General features: G+C 43.3%; 2 protein-coding genes across 4 annotated transcripts in view; one reads left to right on the top strand and one right to left on the bottom strand.

Moving 5' to 3' along the window:
* VPS29 (VPS29 retromer complex component) overlaps positions 1-12,868 on the top strand; it is a 128,790-nt gene that overhangs the window by 89,595 nt on the left and 26,327 nt on the right. The window lies entirely within an intron of this gene.
* RAD9B (RAD9 checkpoint clamp component B) overlaps positions 1-12,868 on the bottom strand; it is a 255,599-nt gene that overhangs the window by 227,410 nt on the left and 15,321 nt on the right. The window lies entirely within an intron of this gene.

Raw genomic sequence — 12,868 nt, 5'->3', positions numbered from 1 at the left:
TCATCCCTCGTGATACATGGCTTTCATCTCCCGCAGTGGGATCCTTCCCCTGTGGCAGATGTTCCTTCTGCATATACATGCCCAAAACCAAGTGTTTTACTAACCATCTAAACGGTTGTCAATTTACCATCAGACACTTTATTAATTGCCAAACCACCGATGTTGTATATGTTGCCAGATGCCCGTGCCCCAAATTGTATGTTGGCAAAACCACTCAGCAACTCAGGAGAAGGATCTCCAGACATGTCAGCAGTGTTAATATGAAAGAGGATACCTCTATTTCGAGACATGTGAGATCTGTTCATGGGGGCGACTCTAAGATCCTTCAATTCTGGGGCATTACGCAATTAAAACTTGGCCCTAGGGCTGGTAACCTAGACAAGAGACTATTACAGGAGGAGGCTCGATGGATACATAGGCTCGGTTCTCTGAGCCCCAATGGCCTTAATGAGGGTTTTACCTTTATGGCCTTCCTGTAGAGAATATTAAAATATCTTCTTCCCTCGTAGTAAACCCTTTTTTTGCTATATATACCACTCTTGCTGAATATCACTTTTTCTTTTGTGTGATACCTCTGTCGATCTGACAGTTTATGAGACACACTGATTACTACTCATACAGTCCTGATGCATATCTAGTTTCACTACATTAATGTTCGGTAGATATTACTATTGATTGTTGTCATTGTCATAACAGACAACTCCATTTTGCTCCTTGCTCTTCCCTACTATTTGGTTATATCTATTAGACCCTTTTGGGAATATTTCTTATTATGTACCTTTGTACATTTATCCTATGTGTGACACTCGCGATTGTATCTGAGCTCTCTATTCGGATATTGTGACATTCGTATTGTAATTGATGCGTAATTTATACGCTAATTTTTGTGTGACATTTATTGCCACCACTTATTGGGTATCCCGGCGTTATCTACTCGTTTGATTCGTCTGCCTCATTTGAGTGCCGTTCTGAACTCTTTATTGGCTGCCCGTTCTGTCACTCTTCCTGCATACAGAGACTCTCGGATAACAGTTACCCATTTCGGCTGCTGTGCGCACGCGCGCAGCTCCCGTTATGATTTGACACATTGCCACGGTGCTCTATTGGCTCCCAGCCGTGTCACTCTCCTCGGCATGGGGGCTCGTCATTTATGACTGCCTGATTGGCAGAGAGTAGAGCCGTTGCCACACACGTCACACATATGTCAGGCATACGAGCTTATATAAGGAGCAGGATTCTACACGCGCGCTCATTAGCCCCGTGTTATCCCCTGAGGACGTTACTTCTGTAACGAAACATGTCGGGGGGGCTATCGCCATCTTAATAATCACTGACGGCTCAGTTACTTGCTCTAACTGTGTGGGACTGATCCCACGAACGGCAGTCTGCAGCTGCCTAATCAGTCTATCTCATTGCATCCAGCGATGTGCTGGGTGCGTGCACATTGATCTTTACGATACACATGAGCCGTCTTTTGATACAATTTTAACTTTGTGTTGCTGTCTGTCTGTTTGATTCACTAATAAAAGTTATATTTTAACTGCTACCATTGACACCATTCTATGGTGGCTGGGAAATTGGGACCTCTGTGCCTCGGCACATTTTTTTCTCATTGTTTATTCATCCCTGCCAGCCACTAGGGGTCTTTCCTTTTGCTTTTCATATTGAATTGGGTTAATCACCCGTATATTAGACCCTGTTACGCTGTACTTTATATTCTGGTCTATGATATGCATCAGTAGTTCATTCTGACTATTTTCAGCCATTCTTAGCTAAATTAAGGGTTTTTTCATTGCTTCCTGCCTGTTATGGCTGGTTTCTTGTCTAGAGATCTGAATCCTGATGATTTATCATCAGATGCGGCATTTGTCTTTTCCATTGAGAATATACCTTTGAATAAATGTGACGTGCAATCGGCCTTTAAGGACTTACAGAAAACTTACAAACAATACGTTCGCTCCTGCTGGGAGATAACCAGTTTGGAAACATATATCCAACAGAAAATCATCTATAGGGGCCTACGTATCAATATTATCCCAAATTCATATCGTGATGATGACACCTTTACGAAGGGATGGGAGCAGATTCTGAATGATTGTTCTTTCCGTATGCTTCACTACTTGCTGGAGTTTGAAAAAAGAGACTTTAGCAAGGTAAGCACACAATTGGAGAAAGAAATTATAGATATACGTACATTCAGTTCAACTCCTGAGTTTGCTGAGTGTGAGTTTAAATTACAAAAAAATATAGAACATCTACAAAAAGAGATAAAAGAAAGAAAACACCGGAAATATATACGTGATCGCAGAGATTTTGACACGGGGCGGGTATACACTTATCGCTCTCGCACTCAAGCTACATCATTCCCTAATCGCACGTATAGATCAGGGGATATTTCAGAGTCTGACGTATCTGGAACAGACGACTCTAGACCAGCCTCTGATGACAACAGGCTGGGAGCAAAACGTAAAATCAGAGGCAATAAATACAATCCGCCTAAGAGAGCACCCGCTGCATCTCAGAAATTCTCTGCACCATGTTCGCCTCACAATGGACAACGTTTAATCTCATCTACTTCGTTTACACCATCAATCTCGTCTCTGGCTCGTCCCTCTTTTACGACCACGACTACAAATATTCCATCGACCCCAAATATTATGGGGACAATTTCGAGTGTAGACGTCCTAGGGAGAAACCCTATATCTACATCTGCCACCAGTTCCCTGATGAGTGGTCCCCCGAATGCCTTCCCTTTTTTAGGGACACATCATACTCCATGGAATCAACCAAAATAACTCCAGCTAATGACACCTCAGACGATTTACAGATCTGTAATCTTTCCTCTATACAGTTAAGTCCCCACCAAGAGACACTCTTACGGAGGGGTCTTTCCTATACTCCCACCTTTGCCTTTGATGAGTTCTCCTGGGTTAAGGATGTTCATCTTTTTGCCAGAAAATTGGCATTGCATAAATATTTTAAGACCAAGACCAGTGAGGAACATCCCATGGACCTTGATGAACGCAGGACATTACAGGCCCTTGAGGACCTGTCTGATGAAAACGAACATCGCATCAGTTCAGCCACCGGCCCTTTTTCTTCGTTAAAACCTCGATCAAGGATGACTCCTCCCTTTGCACAATATGCACATATCGACGTTTTTGTCAAACTAGTGAGCTCTGAATTGGGGAAACTGAAAGCCAACAAACATGGCACCAATAATTTGAATAAAATGGAACAAGATGCTTTAGATACTCTGTGTAATAACAATGAAATTATTATAAAATCCTCAGATAAGGGTGGTAATATTGTTATCATGGATCGCAATCTTTATACATCCATGGTACACAGATTACTTGATGACAGATCTACATATGTCATCTTGGAAAGGAACCCTACTAATCTTTTTACATCTGAGTTACGCTCCTTATTGGACGATGCTAAATCTAGGCAACTTATCACTCCGGACGAATTCAAATTCTTGTACAATTCCACTCCGACTATTTCAACTTTCTATGCACTCCCAAAGATTCATAAGGAGACTAGACCAGTCCCTGGGAGACCTATTGTCTCTGGAAATGACAACCTGACACAGGGCATTAGCACATATGTTGATGAAATGTTGGCACCTTTTGTTAAAGCTTTACCCTCTTTTTTGAGGGATACTAAGGACACCCTCACCAGAATCCAGGGGATCAATGTCACTGACACCACTTTTATTGCCACTGTGGACGTAGAATCACTCTACACTAATATTAAGCATGATTTGGGTTTACAGGCGGTACAGTATTTTTTGAACACTAAGGGTATACAATTTCAGGCACACAACACTTTGATACTTTCTCTTCTCAAATTCTTACTCACCCACAATTATTTTTTATTTGATGGCAAATTCTACCATCAGGTAAAAGGCACAGCTATGGGCACAGTTTGCGCACCCACATACGCAAATTTATTTCTAGGGTGGTGGGAAGACACTTTAATTTTTAACGAAGATTTACTTTTTTTCACATGTCACATACTATTCTGGGGGAGGTATATTGATGATATACTGATCTTCTGGGATGGTGACACTACACTTTTTCTTGATTTTATGGACATACTTAATCACAATGACATTGGCATGAAATTCACTCACCACATAAATAAAAACACTATTGATTTCCTTGATCTTCAGATCTCTCTGGATTCTGGTGGCGGTGTCCACACCAATGTCTTTAGAAAAAAGACCGCTACCAATAGCTTTTTACAATATGGCAGCTTTCATCCACCAGCACTTAAGAGGGGAATACCCATTGGTCAGTACCTCAGGGCCAGAAGGAACTGTTCCGAGGAACACACTTTTAAATTAGAATGTGACACCCTCTTCCATAAATTTTTGGCAAGAGGTTACCCCAAAAAAACTCTACATCGAGCTTATGCGAGAGCTATGGCCACCCCTAGAGAGGAACTGCTTTATGGCAGAACTAAAACAGAGGAAAGATCTGAAACCTCCAACATCAGGTGTATTGGTAATTTTGACACCTGTTCAACTCAGGTTTCTGAGATTTTGAAGAAGCATTGGGCCATTTTACGGTCTGATCCGGATTTAGCGGATGCTATTTCCGACATTCCGAATGTGACCTTCAGACGTGGAAGAAATCTTCGAGAATTCTTAACGCGGAGCCATTACTCCAGACCACTCATCCCTCGTGATACATGGCTTTCATCTCCCGCAGTGGGATCCTTCCCCTGTGGCAGATGTTCCTTCTGCATATACATGCCCAAAACCAAGTGTTTTACTAACCATCTAAACGGTTGTCAATTTACCATCAGACACTTTATTAATTGCCAAACCACCGATGTTGTATATGTTGCCAGATGCCCGTGCCCCAAATTGTATGTTGGCAAAACCACTCAGCAACTCAGGAGAAGGATCTCCAGACATGTCAGCAGTGTTAATATGAAAGAGGATACCTCTATTTCGAGACATGTGAGATCTGTTCATGGGGGCGACTCTAAGATCCTTCAATTCTGGGGCATTACGCAATTAAAACTTGGCCCTAGGGCTGGTAACCTAGACAAGAGACTATTACAGGAGGAGGCTCGATGGATACATAGGCTCGGTTCTCTGAGCCCCAATGGCCTTAATGAGGGTTTTACCTTTATGGCCTTCCTGTAGAGAATATTAAAATATCTTCTTCCCTCGTAGTAAACCCTTTTTTTGCTATATATACCACTCTTGCTGAATATCACTTTTTCTTTTGTGTGATACCTCTGTCGATCTGACAGTTTATGAGACACACTGATTACTACTCATACAGTCCTGATGCATATCTAGTTTCACTACATTAATGTTCGGTAGATATTACTATTGATTGTTGTCATTGTCATAACAGACAACTCCATTTTGCTCCTTGCTCTTCCCTACTATTTGGTTATATCTATTAGACCCTTTTGGGAATATTTCTTATTATGTACCTTTGTACATTTATCCTATGTGTGACACTCGCGATTGTATCTGAGCTCTCTATTCGGATATTGTGACATTCGTATTGTAATTGATGCGTAATTTATACGCTAATTTTTGTGTGACATTTATTGCCACCACTTATTGGGTATCCCGGCGTTATCTACTCGTTTGATTCGTCTGCCTCATTTGAGTGCCGTTCTGAACTCTTTATTGGCTGCCCGTTCTGTCACTCTTCCTGCATACAGAGACTCTCGGATAACAGTTACCCATTTCGGCTGCTGTGCGCACGCGCGCAGCTCCCGTTATGATTTGACACATTGCCACGGTGCTCTATTGGCTCCCAGCCGTGTCACTCTCCTCGGCATGGGGGCTCGTCATTTATGACTGCCTGATTGGCAGAGAGTAGAGCCGTTGCCACACACGTCACACATATGTCAGGCATACGAGCTTATATAAGGAGCAGGATTCTACACGCGCGCTCATTAGCCCCGTGTTATCCCCTGAGGACGTTACTTCTGTAACGAAACATGTCGGGGGGGCTATCGCCATCTTAATAATCACTGACGGCTCAGTTACTTGCTCTAACTGTGTGGGACTGATCCCACGAACGGCAGTCTGCAGCTGCCTAATCAGTCTATCTCATTGCATCCAGCGATGTGCTGGGTGCGTGCACATTGATCTTTACGATACACATGAGCCGTCTTTTGATACAATTTTAACTTTGTGTTGCTGTCTGTCTGTTTGATTCACTAATAAAAGTTATATTTTAACTGCTACCATTGACACCATTCTATGGTGGCTGGGAAATTGGGACCTCTGTGCCTCGGCACATTTTTTTCTCATTGTTTATTCATCCCTGCCAGCCACTAGGGGTCTTTCCTTTTGCTTTTCATATTGAATTGGGTTAATCACCCGTATATTAGACCCTGTTACGCTGTACTTTATATTCTGGTCTATGATATGCATCAGTAGTTCATTCTGACTATTTTCAGCCATTCTTAGCTAAATTAAGGGTTTTTTCATTGCTTCCTGCCTGTTATGGCTGGTTTCTTGTCTAGAGATCTGAATCCTGATGATTTATCATCAGATGCGGCATTTGTCTTTTCCATTGAGAATATACCTTTGAATAAATGTGACGTGCAATCGGCCTTTAAGGACTTACAGAAAACTTACAAACAATACGTTCGCTCCTGCTGGGAGATAACCAGTTTGGAAACATATATCCAACAGAAAATCATCTATAGGGGCCTACGTATCAATATTATCCCAAATTCATATCGTGATGATGACACCTTTACGAAGGGATGGGAGCAGATTCTGAATGATTGTTCTTTCCGTATGCTTCACTACTTGCTGGAGTTTGAAAAAAGAGACTTTAGCAAGGTAAGCACACAATTGGAGAAAGAAATTATAGATATACGTACATTCAGTTCAACTCCTGAGTTTGCTGAGTGTGAGTTTAAATTACAAAAAAATATAGAACATCTACAAAAAGAGATAAAAGAAAGAAAACACCGGAAATATATACGTGATCGCAGAGATTTTGACACGGGGCGGGTATACACTTATCGCTCTCGCACTCAAGCTACATCATTCCCTAATCGCACGTATAGATCAGGGGATATTTCAGAGTCTGACGTATCTGGAACAGACGACTCTAGACCAGCCTCTGATGACAACAGGCTGGGAGCAAAACGTAAAATCAGAGGCAATAAATACAATCCGCCTAAGAGAGCACCCGCTGCATCTCAGAAATTCTCTGCACCATGTTCGCCTCACAATGGACAACGTTTAATCTCATCTACTTCGTTTACACCATCAATCTCGTCTCTGGCTCGTCCCTCTTTTACGACCACGACTACAAATATTCCATCGACCCCAAATATTATGGGGACAATTTCGAGTGTAGACGTCCTAGGGAGAAACCCTATATCTACATCTGCCACCAGTTCCCTGATGAGTGGTCCCCCGAATGCCTTCCCTTTTTTAGGGACACATCATACTCCATGGAATCAACCAAAATAACTCCAGCTAATGACACCTCAGACGATTTACAGATCTGTAATCTTTCCTCTATACAGTTAAGTCCCCACCAAGAGACACTCTTACGGAGGGGTCTTTCCTATACTCCCACCTTTGCCTTTGATGAGTTCTCCTGGGTTAAGGATGTTCATCTTTTTGCCAGAAAATTGGCATTGCATAAATATTTTAAGACCAAGACCAGTGAGGAACATCCCATGGACCTTGATGAACGCAGGACATTACAGGCCCTTGAGGACCTGTCTGATGAAAACGAACATCGCATCAGTTCAGCCACCGGCCCTTTTTCTTCGTTAAAACCTCGATCAAGGATGACTCCTCCTTTTGCACAATATGCACATATCGACGTTTTTGTCAAACTAGTGAGCTCTGAATTGGGGAAACTGAAAGCCAACAAACATGGCACCAATAATTTGAATAAAATGGAACAAGATGCTTTAGATACTCTGTGTAATAACAATGAAATTATTATAAAATCCTCAGATAAGGGTGGTAATATTGTTATCATGGATCGCAATCTTTATACATCCATGGTACACAGATTACTTGATGACAGATCTACATATGTCATCTTGGAAAGGAACCCTACTAATCTTTTTACATCTGAGTTACGCTCCTTATTGGACGATGCTAAATCTAGGCAACTTATCACTCCGGACGAATTCAAATTCTTGTACAATTCCACTCCGACTATTTCAACTTTCTATGCACTCCCAAAGATTCATAAGGAGACTAGACCAGTCCCTGGGAGACCTATTGTCTCTGGAAATGACAACCTGACACAGGGCATTAGCACATATGTTGATGAAATGTTGGCACCTTTTGTTAAAGCTTTACCCTCTTTTTTGAGGGATACTAAGGACACCCTCACCAGAATCCAGGGGATCAATGTCACTGACACCACTTTTATTGCCACTGTGGACGTAGAATCACTCTACACTAATATTAAGCATGATTTGGGTTTACAGGCGGTACAGTATTTTTTGAACACTAAGGGTATACAATTTCAGGCACACAACACTTTGATACTTTCTCTTCTCAAATTCTTACTCACCCACAATTATTTTTTATTTGATGGCAAATTCTACCATCAGGTAAAAGGCACAGCTATGGGCACAGTTTGCGCACCCACATACGCAAATTTATTTCTAGGGTGGTGGGAAGACACTTTAATTTTTAACGAAGATTTACTTTTTTTCACATGTCACATACTATTCTGGGGGAGGTATATTGATGATATACTGATCTTCTGGGATGGTGACACTACACTTTTTCTTGATTTTATGGACATACTTAATCACAATGACATTGGCATGAAATTCACTCACCACATAAATAAAAACACTATTGATTTCCTTGATCTTCAGATCTCTCTGGATTCTGGTGGCGGTGTCCACACCAATGTCTTTAGAAAAAAGACCGCTACCAATAGCTTTTTACAATATGGCAGCTTTCATCCACCAGCACTTAAGAGGGGAATACCCATTGGTCAGTACCTCAGGGCCAGAAGGAACTGTTCCGAGGAACACACTTTTAAATTAGAATGTGACACCCTCTTCCATAAATTTTTGGCAAGAGGTTACCCCAAAAAAACTCTACATCGAGCTTATGCGAGAGCTATGGCCACCCCTAGAGAGGAACTGCTTTATGGCAGAACTAAAACAGAGGAAAGATCTGAAACCTCCAACATCAGGTGTATTGGTAATTTTGACACCTGTTCAACTCAGGTTTCTGAGATTTTGAAGAAGCATTGGGCCATTTTACGGTCTGATCCGGATTTAGCGGATGCTATTTCCGACATTCCGAATGTGACCTTCAGACGTGGAAGAAATCTTCGAGAATTCTTAACGCGGAGCCATTACTCCAGACCACTCATCCCTCGTGATACATGGCTTTCATCTCCCGCAGTGGGATCCTTCCCCTGTGGCAGATGTTCCTTCTGCATATACATGCCCAAAACCAAGTGTTTTACTAACCATCTAAACGGTTGTCAATTTACCATCAGACACTTTATTAATTGCCAAACCACCGATGTTGTATATGTTGCCAGATGCCCGTGCCCCAAATTGTATGTTGGCAAAACCACTCAGCAACTCAGGAGAAGGATCTCCAGACATGTCAGCAGTGTTAATATGAAAGAGGATACCTCTATTTCGAGACATGTGAGATCTGTTCATGGGGGCGACTCTAAGATCCTTCAATTCTGGGGCATTACGCAATTAAAACTTGGCCCTAGGGCTGGTAACCTAGACAAGAGACTATTACAGGAGGAGGCTCGATGGATACATAGGCTCGGTTCTCTGAGCCCCAATGGCCTTAATGAGGGTTTTACCTTTATGGCCTTCCTGTAGAGAATATTAAAATATCTTCTTCCCTCGTAGTAAACCCTTTTTTTGCTATATATACCACTCTTGCTGAATATCACTTTTTCTTTTGTGTGATACCTCTGTCGATCTGACAGTTTATGAGACACACTGATTACTACTCATACAGTCCTGATGCATATCTAGTTTCACTACATTAATGTTCGGTAGATATTACTATTGATTGTTGTCATTGTCATAACAGACAACTCCATTTTGCTCCTTGCTCTTCCCTACTATTTGGTTATATCTATTAGACCCTTTTGGGAATATTTCTTATTATGTACCTTTGTACATTTATCCTATGTGTGACACTCGCGATTGTATCTGAGCTCTCTATTCGGATATTGTGACATTCGTATTGTAATTGATGCGTAATTTATACGCTAATTTTTGTGTGACATTTATTGCCACCACTTATTGGGTATCCCGGCGTTATCTACTCGTTTGATTCGTCTGCCTCATTTGAGTGCCGTTCTGAACTCTTTATTGGCTGCCCGTTCTGTCACTCTTCCTGCATACAGAGACTCTCGGATAACAGTTACCCATTTCGGCTGCTGTGCGCACGCGCGCAGCTCCCGTTATGATTTGACACATTGCCACGGTGCTCTATTGGCTCCCAGCCGTGTCACTCTCCTCGGCATGGGGGCTCGTCATTTATGACTGCCTGATTGGCAGAGAGTAGAGCCGTTGCCACACACGTCACACATATGTCAGGCATACGAGCTTATATAAGGAGCAGGATTCTACACGCGCGCTCATTAGCCCCGTGTTATCCCCTGAGGACGTTACTTCTGTAACGAAACATGTCGGGGGGGCTATCGCCATCTTAATAATCACTGACGGCTCAGTTACTTGCTCTAACTGTGTGGGACTGATCCCACGAACGGCAGTCTGCAGCTGCCTAATCAGTCTATCTCATTGCATCCAGCGATGTGCTGGGTGCGTGCACATTGATCTTTACGATACACATGAGCCGTCTTTTGATACAATTTTAACTTTGTGTTGCTGTCTGTCTGTTTGATTCACTAATAAAAGTTATATTTTAACTGCTACCATTGACACCATTCTATGGTGGCTGGGAAATTGGGACCTCTGTGCCTCGGCACATTTTTTTCTCATTGTTTATTCATCCCTGCCAGCCACTAGGGGTCTTTCCTTTTGCTTTTCATGTTGTAAGCAACTGCACCCAGTCATCATGCTGCTTGGAGATGAAGTGGCGTAGGTTGTTCTCCAAGATCTGATGGATCCTCTCGACCTCACCATTGGACTGAGGATGGTAGGCCGAGGAAAAGTCCAACTTTATACCTAGGAGTCCGCAAAGGGCTCTCCAGAACTTCGAGGTGAACTGAAACCCCCGATCAGACACAATATGCTGCGGCAAGCCATGCAGGCGGAAGATGTGTTGGATGAACAGTTTGGCCAGCAGAGGAACGAAGTGGGCCATCTTTGAAAATCGATCCACCACCACCCAGGCAGTACTGCATCCGGCAGAGAGAGGCAGATCCGTAACAAAGTCCATAGCTATATGCTGCCAGGGGGCATTGGGCACAGGCAATGGCTGGAGTGAGCGACCTTGTTGGCTACACATATTGAACAGGAAGAAACAAAGTCCATAATGTCCTTGGGCAGCGTGGGCCACCAGAAATGACGAGCAATCACATCCCGAGTCTTACGGGTTCCCGCATGACCTGCCAGTCTAGAGGAATGTCCCCAGCGGAGGATTATTCCACGGTCAGCCAGGCGCACAAGGGTCCTCCCTGGAGGAATGTCCCCAACTTGCAGGGGATTGACAGCGACAATGCGAGACGGATCAGTGATGTTCTGTGGAATTTTCCATGGTATCCTCTGTCTCGAAAAAACCTGGACAAGGCATCGGCCCTCACATTCTTGTCGGCTGGGCAATAATGGAGCTCAAACTGGAACCTGGTAAAGAACAGTGACCACATGGCCTCACGAGGGTTTAACCGTTGGGCCGTCTGAAGATAGGTAAGGTTCTTATGGTCCATAAAGATCAGGATGGGATGAGCTGCGCCCTCTTGTAGATGTCTCCACTCCTTCAGAGCCAATTTGATGGCCAGTAACTCCCGATCCCCAATCGAGTAGTAGCGTTCTGTGGAAGAGAAGAGCTTAGGGAAATATCCACATACCATTGACTTGCCCTTGGAGCCTCTCTGGAACAGGAGTGCACCAGCACCGACAGAGGATGTGCCCACCTCCAACGAGAACTGTAGAGAGACATCTGGATGATGGAGGATAGAGGCTGACGTGAAAGCACTCTTCAGGCTAATGAATGCGAACTCTGCCTCAGGAGTTCACGCCTTGGCATTCATGCCCTTCTTAGTAAGGTTAGAGATAGGAGAAGTTAGTGAGGAGAAGTTTGGAATAAACTGTCTGTAAAAATTGGCGAATACCAGAAAGCGCTCTATAGCCCTCAAGCCTTGAGGGCGTGGCCATTCCAGGACAGACGTTACCTTTTCAGGATCTATCTCGAGACCTCGATTCGAGACGATATAGCCCAGGAAGGGTAGAGCATCTTTTTCAAACACGCACTTTTCCAACTTAGCGTACAGACGATTCTCATTTAACCGCAGCAAAACTTGACGGACATGTCTCTGATGCGTCATAAGATCTGGAGAAAAAATCAAGATATCATCAAGGTAGAATACTACACAAACATAGAGGAGGTCACGGAAAATGTCATTAACAAACTCCTGGAAGACCGCGGGAGCACTACACGGGTGTTAAATGCAGTCTTCCATTCATCACCCTGGCGAATCCGGACCAGGTTGTAAGCCCCACGCAGGTCTAGTTTGGAAAAAATCTTGGCACCACGTATACAATCAAACAGTTCTGAGATCAGTGGCAACGGATATTTATTTTTCACTGTGATCTGGTTGAGACCTCGGTAGTCGATACAAGGACGAAGAGAACCAACCTTCTTTTTGGATGTAGAAGAACCCGGCTCCTGCCGGGGAGGAAGACTTCCGTATGAAGCCCCTCTCCAAGTTCT

This window comes from Rhinoderma darwinii, chromosome 1 (assembly GCF_050947455.1).
Source record: "Rhinoderma darwinii isolate aRhiDar2 chromosome 1, aRhiDar2.hap1, whole genome shotgun sequence".
Classification (NCBI taxonomy): Eukaryota; Metazoa; Chordata; class Amphibia; order Anura; family Rhinodermatidae; genus Rhinoderma; species Rhinoderma darwinii.
This window is presented reverse-complemented; position numbering and strand designations above follow the sequence as displayed.